The 12,200-nt window shown below is 44.7% G+C and overlaps 1 protein-coding gene across 8 annotated transcripts in view; it reads left to right on the top strand.

The window, feature by feature from the left end:
- The first annotated feature begins 5,701 nt into the window (after positions 1-5,701).
- Positions 5,702-12,200, top strand: part of ptpra (protein tyrosine phosphatase receptor type A) — a 373,815-nt gene continuing 367,316 nt past the window's right edge. For 5 of the 8 annotated variants that reach the window (XM_072497621.1, XM_072497618.1, XM_072497619.1 and 2 more), the window contains exon 1: positions 5,702-6,210. The gene's annotated coding sequence lies outside the window, so the exon portion shown is untranslated. Of the gene's footprint in view, positions 6,211-6,920; positions 7,154-12,200 lie in introns of those variants that run through there. The other 3 variants (XM_072497613.1, XM_072497614.1, XM_072497615.1) reach the window with 2 other exon arrangements.

Raw genomic sequence — 12,200 nt, 5'->3', positions numbered from 1 at the left:
GGATTTACAGCCTGCGAACGGCACTTGCTTGCAGTCCTTTGGGCAGTACAGTATTTTGCATACATACAGGCCTTAACCTAGCAACGATTCTAACCGAGTACACCCCAACGCAGCTATTGTTAGATGGTAGGTTAAAGGACGGTTCACTCAGCCAGGTCACAGCAGCTCGCTGGACACTGTTGTTACAAGGAAGGGACATTGCAGTCAAACGTACAAAGACCCACACATTTCTAGCAGATAACCTTCAGTATGCAGGGACCCCACATGAGTGCCAGATCATAGCAGCCCAACACCACACAGGACCCTTTATTCCGAAGTCACTGCACACACGAGCAGGCAGTAAAACGCAGAATCCACAAACCACAGACAACGCCTTAAGGATTTATGTAGACGGTTCCTCCACCATTGAAAATGGAAAGAGAATAACTGGTTGCGGAATTCATGTAGAAGACGCACAGGGACGCGCATTAGAAGAAATATCTTTAAAATTGCCCGGCCACCTAGGATCGCAAGCAGCCAAATTAGCAGCTATAGCAATGTAGTGCAACACCCAGATTCCTTTCCAACCCCCGTAGACATACATTCGGACAGTTTATATGTGTGCAATAGCTTGACAGAATTCCTGCCCCTGTGGGAATCTCGAGGATTCATATCCGCTGACGGTAAACCCCTACCCTCAGCCCCATTGTTGAAGCATATTCTTAAGACAGCTAAAGACCGCACTTACGGTATTATTAAAGTGAGAAGCCATCATCGTTCTTCCCCACCCGGGTAATGTAAAGGCAGACGCCTTAGCTAAGTCAGGATCACGCCACGGTCACTTTTGGCAACCCCCCGAAAGTGAACCGATACACGCAGTCCAGGTTTCTCAGACCAATATCGAGGATCTATCCCAGGCCCAAAGGCAGACGACACTCTCAAACAAGTTTTAGACGGTAGCTTCCCAGCCCCCTACGACAAATGCAAGCACTCACTTACGGTACAGGACGGTATAGTTTTGAAAAATGGAATTTATGTGGTCCCCACCCAGGACAGAAACCAGATAATTTACCAGTTTCATGATGGACATGGACATCAGTGGATAGACAATGATCTGTTGAGCTACTTGCAGAAAAATACTTTTCACTGTACCTCGGTACACGTGACAATAAACAAATCCAATCCAATCCATTGCCCATTTAAAACCTTTGTGTTGGTGGCCCGATTTAAAAGCAGATGTCACACATTATGTTGAGCATTGTTTAATCTGTGCACAGAACAATCCTGAAAGGTACTCCAAGAAAGGACAATTGAGACACACCCGACCTGTTAATGGCCCTTGGACAAATTTGCAACTCGACTACATTGGCCCCCTCCCCCCTTGCAGAAATGGTTTCAAATACGTATTAATGGTAATCGACACCTTTACAAAATGGGTAGAAGCATTTCCCTCACAGACAAACACGGCAAAGGCCACAGCTAAGATTTTGACCCAACAGATATTTACACGCTGGGGACTCCCCCGCAGCATTGAGTCAGACCAAGGTTCCCATTTCACCGGCAGAGTCATGCAAAATGTCCTAACGATTTTCGGAATCAAACAAAAGTTCCACATAGCATATCACCCCCAATCCAACGGCATTGTTGAACGAACGAATCGCACTTTGAAAGCGACCATTAGAAAACTAGTGCAACAGAATAATACCACATGGGACACAGTTCTCCCATTCGCCCTTATGATTATCCAGTTCCACAGGTTTCACTCCCCACACTCTCATGACCGGACGGCCCATGAAAGGAATTGAATATTTATTAGGTCTTGATTTGGCAAGCCCCACAGTCACTGCCCTCACCCATGAGAAAGCAGTCCAGCAAGTCACAGACAATATTAAAGCAGCACAGCTGTCCGACTAGGCGCTAGGAAAAAGCAGAGTAAGGCCTGCTTTGATAAAACAGTCCACCTCGTAAAGTATACAGTCGGTAAGTAATGGTTTCCCTTTACAATCCCAGTTATTTCTTCTCCCCAAATTTGCAGGACCCTTCTTTATTTCGGACAAAGTAAGTCCCTCTGTGTACATGATAACGTACGCCAATGGTAAAACTAGTTGGTTCCACATCAACCAGCTCAAAGTCTATGGAACCCAATGCAGCCACTCCCACCACATCTCCCTAGCATTAGCAGACGATTCCGCCCCGCCCATCAACAACCGAGTCCAACCCTCCCCCAGCCCTGACAGCACGCCCACAGACCCGACCTTGTCTCCGCCCATAGGTACGACCTTCCACCTTGAGCTTGACTCCGACGACAGCGCCAGCCTCCCTGAATTGACCACGATCACTGACCACTGGTACAACCTCCCCGGCCCCAGTCACTCCAGCCCCCGGTACCACGACCAAGACATGTTTGGCCCCCTATACCCCCTTCCACAGCCACAGTCAGAGCCATCGCCACCGCCTGACAACAGTAACGTGTCCTTCACTGCCACCGCCCCTACGCCTCATGACAAATGAACCCCTTTTTAGCACCGCGACAACTCTTGTAGACTGGTTAGACATGACGATTCGGATTCCACTGCGGCCCACGCGGCCACGGCACAAGAACGGCAGACACGGGTCTGGCAACCGGGAGAAGGTGATGATTCAGATTCTGACTCCCGTTACGGTAATCCTTTTACGACACCCTGAGGTGTCCAGATGATGAGAAAAAGGAGCCGCATAAGAATTATGGTGTCCTACTTCCTGATGGAGCCTGCCCGCCTTTTTATTTTTCTTCTTTCTTTCTTCTTGTTACATGGTTTTAATTAATGTCGGCCTGACACCCGATTTCTTGATAGTCATAGTTACTCTTCCGACACCATTTACTGAACAATGGCTGGTAAAGGAACAATTGTTGGATCTCACGTGTTACAAATTCTTTCCGCTCGTTAAGGTCACCCAGGTAGTGGAGTAACGGCACTAATCCCCGCCCTGCCTGAGGACCCCAAATGCATCCGGTCAGTTCAGTTCGGGTAGTGGAGCAACGGCACTGATCACCGCCCTACCCGGGGATTCCACCCATTCCTGCCCTGCCGCGGCCCACACGCACCTCATGTTCACGTCACTTAGAGTACTCTGGAATGGTTCTTTATACTTTGCACTGTCTTTGGCAGGTCTTTGTTTTCCCTTCTCTGCTTTTCATTGTGGCTTAAAGATTGCCTTTTGCCACAGTCTGTACACTCATCCCTTTACCTTCCGCGACCCTCTGGTCGTTCCCCACCTGCTATTTACACGTTTGACACACTTGGTTGCCACATATGCTGCTACACGCGAACTACCTCTGGACTCTGGGACGACAAAACTCTATAAAACTGGCCGCCCTAAAATTTGGCTAGTTAAGATGAGCCTCAGCCATCACTGGTTGCAGTAAAGGAAAGACTGGCCGGAGAAATTGGCCGTCCACTCCCCGCATCGACCACCAGCTGCGAGAATCTCTGCACTTACAAATAAACATTTTTTGGCAATGTCTTGTCTCTCAAAATGTTATTTCAAAAAATAAAATGAGGGAATCACACATGGTGACGATTCTAATGGGTAATTGAAGTTAAGGAGAGAAAGACAAATAAACAAGATATTAACCGAAGATAATAACAGATATTATGCTTGCACCCCCAGGAATATATGGAAAATGGAAGACAGAAGACAAGATGAAGAGAGGACTGATAACCTACATTATGATCATCGCTGGACTCCTACAACTGCACGCGTTACAAGCCTCTGTACCACACACCACACCAGTCCTGAACACCACCACACAACATGACACCCCTAGCCCGGACACCACACCACACATAGAGATAGACACTGAAACCCCCACTTGGTGTGAAAACATTGCCAAATGGTACCCCCTTTCATACACAGTAGAGGCCCTTCTGGTAATTGCAATAATCTGCAGTGTCATCCAGACACTTTAGACTCCGCAAATGGCAAAAAAGAGCCTCCCGCTCCCCGATATATACATTCTGAATTCACCCAACTCAACAAACACTGTAATCGCTGATAACAATAAAGACCGTATAACCTCTGTAATGTTGATAGATTAAGTAGAAATGTGATGCTGCTGTTTTGAAATTTTGTATTGTACATAAGTTCTTTTTGGTATTTGCCAGCAGCATGAGAGTAGCTTAGATAGTGATAGTTAGATGTCCCTTGAGCGATTAAGTTAAATGTGTAATAGTGAAATGTTTATAGTGACCCGTTAGAAATTATGAATGTTTGATGTGTTAATACAAATGTTAGGTAAATGCTCCAAAAACGTAGCACAGAGTAGTGTAGAACCTGTCGTGGACCAAGGGTAACCGGCACACCAAGGATGATAAGGGATCAACAGTGTGGTCCACCACGCTTCGCGTTCAGGATCAAGATGACGGGATGTAGCCATCTCAGATGGCCACCTGCAAAGGACCATGGGAATTATGGCCAACCCAGGACTCCAACAGACTCAGAGCTTGTGTGTGTATTTGCAACCCAGATAGCTAGACGCGATTGAAACCCCCGCTCGTTTGCATTCTAATGGCCCATTTCCCCAGAACAAAAGAATTGTGCTCAAGAAACCGATACAGCCGCAGATTGATCGGTGCCACTCCCTTTACTCAGGGAGCTCAAACAGCCAAGATCAATGACCGCTAAGGACACGCCCAGCCATCAAGGCACCTGCCCCTTTATTGGCCAAAATCGAAGGCAGTGTTCGAAGTCTGTCGAATTATTGGGTCCAAGTTAAGGACCGCCCCAAAGAGCGCAAAATCCCAGAGGGATAAGAAGAGACACAACCATGTGCTTGGTCTCTCTTGGATCCGGCCTATGCCAACCCAAGTGCAGCAGAATGACCAGACAGCCAAGTTCAAGACCAACAATCGCTACCAGACGGATAGGCCCAGCAGAAACAGAGCTACGCAAGATCCGGACAAAGGCCTTGTCCATCTGCACAGAGCCGGTTGCCCTGAAGTTAAGTATAGGTTATTGTAGCTATTAGGTGTAGTTTAACTTGTAGTATTTTGTGTTGCATGTCAAAGTAATCCTTGTGTGCAAATAAACCATCTTTGAATTTGAACTGACTAACTGGTTGTGTGGTCCTTTGATCGATATCCGGTAAAGCCTTGTGGTGGTATCATTTGATACCTGGCGACTCTAAAGAGCATCATTATCAAAACGAGCAACAGTGGGCACAGGAGAAGTCTTACAACACCAGTTAAAGTCCAACAGATTTGTTTGGAGTCACGAGCTTTCGGAGCGCAGCTTCTTCATCAGGTGAAGGAGCTGCACTCTGCCCACAGATACTGCCAGACTTGCTGAGTTTTCCCAGCATTTTCTGTTTTCATTTCAGATTTCCAGCATCCATAGTATTTTGCTTTTATTGTACGGATTTTCTCTCTTTCATTGAGCACTCTCAACACAAGTCACAGAATCACAGAAGCTGACAGCGCCGAACAAGTCCATTCGGCCCATCGTGCCGATGCTTTGAAAGAGCAGTTTTGCTTTGCCCCACACTTAGCTCTGTCTCTCAACCTGGACGTCTCTCATCCTCGAACACCCAGTCCAAATCCCGTTTAAAAAGATCATCTATGGGATCAGTTCCCACCCCTTTCCCGTGGGTTCTTCTCTCCTCCTATTTGTAAATTGAGTCATATCGATTCAATCCTTGTGATTTGAGAAGAATATTGGGAAGGCAAGGCAAGAAAAAAAACCTTGCAGTGAATTGGAGCATCCTGACGGTGGCGTTTAACATTATAGAGGGAGGGGAACGAGGGGGGAAAAAAGACCCCCCAATAAAAAAAAGACTTAAAAAAAAACAAGCGTTTTGCTGCCCCTCTCTCTCTCGTTCGCTGCCACCTCCTCTCGAGGTTGAGCGAAGTCAGTGGGAGGGGAGAGGAGGTTAAGGCAATATGGCGGAGCGGTAGCGGAGCGCGAGGCGCGGCGGTTGGTCCGGGAGGGAGAGGAGCCGTTGGGGAGGCCGGAGCGCGAGGCGGGCGGGCGCTCGGTCCGAGGCCAGGGAGAATTGGAGAGAGAGAGAGAGAGAGAGAGAAAATAAAGGAGGCCCTACGCTGAGGAAGACAGAAAAAAACCTCCCGACCCCACCGGGGGGAACCGGCTGGAGGAGAAGGGAAGAGACGAAGCAAGACACCGAGCCGAGAGGTTGGATGCAGGTTTTTTTGTTGCTCCCACCACATCCTCTCTCATTCCTCTGCGTTTTTCTGGGTGAGTTGCTAAACGTCCCCCCCCCCATCTCTTCTGTTAATGTTGAAAACCAAATCACTCGATTTTCAGTGCGCGTTTTATTTCACACCGGCGGCAGTTCTTGGTCGGATTATAAACGCGGCGCCTTTTTTAAGCGAATAAATTGTGTAATGTTAATTTGTGTAATGCTCCCCCTCCTTTTCCCCTGATGGGAGGAAAATCCAGAGTGTATGTGGGCGGGTGTATGATCATACAGGAGGGGATTTTATATCGCACCCTGCCCCTGGATGGCGGCTGGTGGTGTATTCCAGGCCCAAGGGCCAGGTGAGCCTTTGGGAATTGTTGCAGCAGCAGCCAAATGTCAGTCAAACTATCATACTCTTTATTGCAATGTTTCCCGAGTTTGCACTGTGTCAGCCAGTTTCTGCAAGTGCCCCAAGTCCCCCCCCTGCAATGTTTTACTGAAATAAAACCCCTTGTACTCTAAACAGAGAATTCGGTCTTTTTTCTTAAATCCCCCTTTTTCCATTGCCAATCCCCAGCCCCGGGCAAATGTCGGGCGTCCCTCCCCCATTCATTTGATTTTGCTTCCCTCGTCCCCCCGCCTCCCAATTACTTTCAAACATACATGCACCCTTTTTAATGAGTTTCGCAAGTCCTGAGATGCTGCTGTTGGCAGCTGCAAGCACACCGTGTGCAATCCTGTCTCGGTGAACTACTTTAAGAAAATAAATACCTCCATCTGAACCAAGATTTTATGATTCGGAGTCAAGTTCACGACATCCTGAAAATTGTTCTCCCCTTTCGCAGTTTACTGAGTCTCAATCCAACCTTTTTGAAAGATTTCGACTTGGATCATTTTTGTGTCCGAACATCATTTTAAACAGAACTGTGTGTTGGCCTCGAATTTGAAACATTAACCGTAGACCTACATGCAGTGAGGGCACAGTTTATTTTAAGATCGGTAAGGAGGCAAGTTGTTCTGTTATTTTAGTCATTGTAATCTTGATTCGTTTGTCTTAATTGACCAGAATTGTCTTAACCTAATATTGTCAGATGATAAATGCATCACTCACTATATGCCAGGAATGTGTTGCAAGGAAATATCCCACTGATGGATTCAAATGGCATTGTGTAATCCACAACAGTAGTTTGTGTTATTCTGAATTCCAGTTAGCCACCTTGAAAAACGCAATTGTATGTGTGTATGTATTTTATAATCTTTGTGGGTACAAAATGAAAATACACATGCTTACAGTGGAAAATGTTTGTACATACTAGGTAACACGTTGAGATTCAAAATATGAACTTGTGTTTGAATCCAGTATTTACGTTTTTTTTCTCAAAATTAAATGATCCACTCATCTAGCTTGAAAATTGCAACAGGGTCTTGATTGCAAAGTGACAGTAGACTTGCAGAACTTTAACCTTACCAAGTCAACTTAATCTATTGAATAAATTACTAACCCATGAGTTTTCAGCACGATATGCAGGGCTTTTTTTGTATAAAGAATAAAACAATTCTGGAATCAATAATTGGAGAAGAATATGCAAGTGAATATTATGAATGGATTTATTTCACATTGGGAAATGAGGAATTTGTGACGTTGCCAAAAGGAGGCTGATGGGTGTGGTCTGTTAGAAAATGAGTTGAGTTTTTCCTTGCCTTTATTTCTTGTAAGTTTGGACTTTAATTTGCATTTTTACAGTAATATTGGGATAAGCTGGGAATAAATACAGTATCTAATGAAACATTGCAGTGTTATTTAAAACCCATCGTGTGAATTGATTTGTTTTTCTAAAATGTGAGTTTATGACTTCTTTTTTAGTCTCCCCAGATCTCGGTTTTCTGGCCAGTTGTTGCTCTGAAGCCAGCTGCTAGATAGATTTGCTGCAAAAAAAAATTAGTTTAAAAAAATATATATATATTGAGTGCTGTCACAACATGTCATATTGCAAGATACTTTGACACTGCAATGTAACTTGTTTTCTTCATGTGTGATCTTTAAGGTAATGATGGAGTAAAAACGTTGGCCATATTGCTGTTGGCTAGGGAAAATAATCTGAGGATTTCTGCTCCTAATCATTATCCGGAGACTTTGACTAAAATGTACAAATGTGTGGTGATTGGTTTGGACTCGTCTTTGCATGACTTTTTCTCCTTTCCTCACTCTCCACTACAGTTCACTCAATTGGGTGAAGACAAAAGTAATGTAATCACAAATTTAATAACTGCAAATTACTGAAAGTCTGTTCCTGACTTGACTATTAACCTTGTGGAAAATAATTACCTGATTGAGTTCCAAAATAATCATTTGCAAGTTTGAACTCGTGTCCCTTTGTTTTATTCTTGCAATACAACAAATTAAGTATTTCAGTTTTATCATTTAAATATCCTTAGCTGCATTTAATATATCTTAACACACATCCTTAGCTGCATTTAATATATCTTAACATCTTTTTTTCAGAATGAAAAGCCAAAGTTTCTCCAGTGTTTTCTTGTAACTCAGACTTTTTTTTATGCAGGTGGTGTTATCTGGAATGCATTGCCTGAAGGGTGGCGGAAATAGATTCATTAGTAACTTTCAAAAGGGAATTGCTTAACCACTTAAAGGAAGCAAATCTGTAAGGCTCTGGGGAAAGAGCAGTAGAATGGGACTAAAGGAATAGTTCTTCGAAGGAGCTGCATGATGAGATGAATGACCACCTCCTGTGCTATACCATTGTCAAATCATAACTGTAAGATCATATAATTTGGATCAGCTCTTTGTCTTTGCACTTCCTCCAATGCTTGAATGACTTGTTTGTGTCATGTTGACCACAACTTGAGACCGTATTGAAGATGCGGTCTGACCAGAATCCTGCGTAGTTTGGTTGCGGTTTCCTCTCGATGATTTCTATCTATTCATCTTGGTTTAGTAACCTTTTGGCTGAGTTAATTGTTACTGTGCATTATTTGGATGTGTTTAGCACTGGATCTACTAAAACTACTAGATTTTTTTTAACTTTCAAGCTACCTGTTCCAATACAGTATTTCACATTTATGGTAACTTTTACCTATTATTACTCTGCCTGCTTGCATACAACTCATTCTCTTAATTTCTCACCTTTTGAGTTGATTTCTATACTAGTTTGATATTGTCTTCAAATTTGATCTCTTTCATTGAATACGTAAATATGTCATTTATGTAAATTGGAAAATGCAGTTGTTGCTACATACAAGCATTTGATGTTATAGAAATTGTGCTACATATTTGTGAGATGCAATATTTTGAGTCATTGTGCTGTAGGTTATCTCAAGGAATATGACAAATGCTCTCTTTTAGAGTAGTGTATGGGACATTACAATGTACTTTTGGACCAAATGCAATTTATTTTCTTACGATTCTGTTGGTTAATATCTATTGGGGTTAAAGAGATATGGAGAACAGATAGGGAGGTGGATTTAAGACTAGGACAAGATCAGCCATGATTTGATTGAATGGCAGAGCAGGCTCAAGAGGTTGAATTGCCTACTTCCCCTAATTCCTACATCCCCATGTTGGGAGTGGAGGTTGAATTCTAAATTTCTGAGCTTTGGCTTGAATGCAGTGGTGAATATAATGTCATTATGTGATAGCATAGTATGAAGAAATGCATTGCTTTAGCAGGACCGAGGCCATGATGATGCTGTGGTAAAACACACATTAGGCCATAACTAGAGTACTGTGAGCAGTTCTGGCCACCACACTATAGGAATGATGTGATTGCATTAGAAAGGATACAGAGGAGATTCTCCAGCATGTTGCCTGGACTGGAGAATTTCAGCTATGAAGAGAGGCTGGTTAGGCTGGGGTTGTTTTCCTTAGAGCAGAGAAGGCTGAGTGGGGACCTGATTCAGATGTACAAAATTATTGAGGGACATAGATAAGGTGGAAAGGAAGGAACTAATTGGCCCAGTGGCAGGAAACAGGATAATTGGCAGATGTTTTTGTAACTGGAAGGCTTGTTTCCAGAAGGGTTCCACAGGGCTCCGTATTGGGTCCCCTGCTTTTTGTGGTACACATGATGATTTGGATGTAAATGTTGGGGGAATGATCAAGAAGTGTGCAGAAGACACATTGGCTGCATGGTTGAAGCGAGGAGAATAGTTGGAAATTGCAGGAAGATATCAGTGGACTGGTGGGATGGGCAAAAAAGTGGCAAATGCAATTCAGTCTCGAGACCGGAGGTGTGCATTTGAGGAAGTCAAATGAGGCAAAGGAATACACCATAATTGGGAGGACACAGGTGTAGGGGAAGTGAAAGACCTTGGAGTGAATTACCACAGACCCCTGAAGGTAGCTGGACAGGTTGGTAAGGTGATTTAAGAAGGAATTATGGGCAGGATTCTACAGCAATGTCCGCCGGTGACTGGAGAATCCCGGCCGAGGTCCATGGAGTTCTCCATTGTATGTGGCTCGTCAGTGGCGGTGGGTGGGGTGGGAGAATCCAGCCCATGGAATACTTTCACTTATTAGCTAAGGCATAGAATGTAAGAGCAGAGAGTTTATGCTGAAACTATATAAAACATTAGGCCACAACTTGAGTATAATGTGTTGTTCTGGTCACCTCATTATAGAAAGGATCTAATTGCAGTTTTGAGAGAGTACAGAGGAGATTTATGAGCATGTTGCCAGGACTGGACAATTGCAGCTATGAGGAAAGATTGGATAGGCTGGAGTTGTACTCCTTGGAACAGAGGAGGCTGAAGGGAGATTTGATTGAGTTAAGGGCCTGGATAGAGTGGATGGGAAGGGCCTATTTACTTTAGGAAACAGATCAGTGACTAGGGAGCAGAGCTTAAAATGATTAAATCTAAGATTAAACTGATTAAACTTAAACAAAGAAATGGCTGAGGAACTAAATTCATACTTTGCTTCTGTCTTCACAAAGGAAGACATGAGTATGGGGAGAAGGCGAGCCGCATGCTGGTGCACCAGCTGTGGAGGCAGGCTGCGTCCAGGGAAATATTGAAGATGCGGATTGAGGCTGGGGATGTGGTGTCAGACAGAGCCAGGGAAGATAAATGAGGCATTTAGGGAGGACTGCCAGGGACTTTATGAGGCAGACCCGGGAGGAGATGGGGGGGGGGTCATGGGGCGGCTTCTGGACAAGCTGGAGTTTCCCCAGGTGGAGGAAGCAAAGAGGCAGGCGTTGGAGGAGTCCCTGGGGCTGGAGGAGTCCCTGCGGCTGAGGGAGGTGCTGGATAGTGTCAGGGGTATGAAATTGGGGAAGGCCCCTGGGTCGGATGGGTACCCGGTGGAAATTTATAAGGAATTTGCGCCGGACCTGGCACCGCATCTGTTGGGGGCGTTTAATGAAGCAATGGAGATGGGGGAGTTGCCGGAGACGATGAAGCAGGCAGTAATCACACTAATCCTGGAAAAGGAGAAGGACCTGGTGGAATATGGTAGCCATCACAAAGGAGAAAGTGCTAGAGAAACTAAGAGGTCTAAAAATTGATAAATCCCCGGGCCCAGATGGGCTACATCCTAGAGTTCTAAAGGAGATAGCTGAAGAAATAGTGGAGGCGTTAGTTATGATCTTTCAAAAGTCACTGGAGTCGGGGAAAGTCCCAGAGGATTGGAAAATCGCTGTTGTAACCCCCCTGTTCAAGAAGGGAACAAGGAAAAAGATGGAAAATTATAGGCCAATTAGCCTAACCCCGTTTGTTGGCAAGATTCTAGAATCCATTGTTAAGGATGAGATTTCTAAATTCTTGGAAGTGCAGGGTCGGATTAGGACAAGTCAGCATTGATTTAGTAATGATGTGGAGATGCCGGCGTTGGACTGGGGTGAGCACAGTACGAAGTCTTACAACACCAGGTTAAAGTCCAACAGGTTTGTTTCGATGTCACTAGCTTTCGGAGCGCTGCTCCTTCCTCAGGTGAATGAAGAGGTCTGTCTCTTCATTCACCTGAGGAAGGAGCAGCGCTCCGAAAGCTAGTGACATCGAAACAAACCTGTTGGACTTTAACCTGGTGTTGTAA

The sequence above is a fragment of the Scyliorhinus torazame genome, chromosome 3, assembly GCF_047496885.1.
Source record: "Scyliorhinus torazame isolate Kashiwa2021f chromosome 3, sScyTor2.1, whole genome shotgun sequence".
In the NCBI taxonomy this organism is placed as follows: Eukaryota; Metazoa; Chordata; class Chondrichthyes; order Carcharhiniformes; family Scyliorhinidae; genus Scyliorhinus; species Scyliorhinus torazame.
This window is presented reverse-complemented; position numbering and strand designations above follow the sequence as displayed.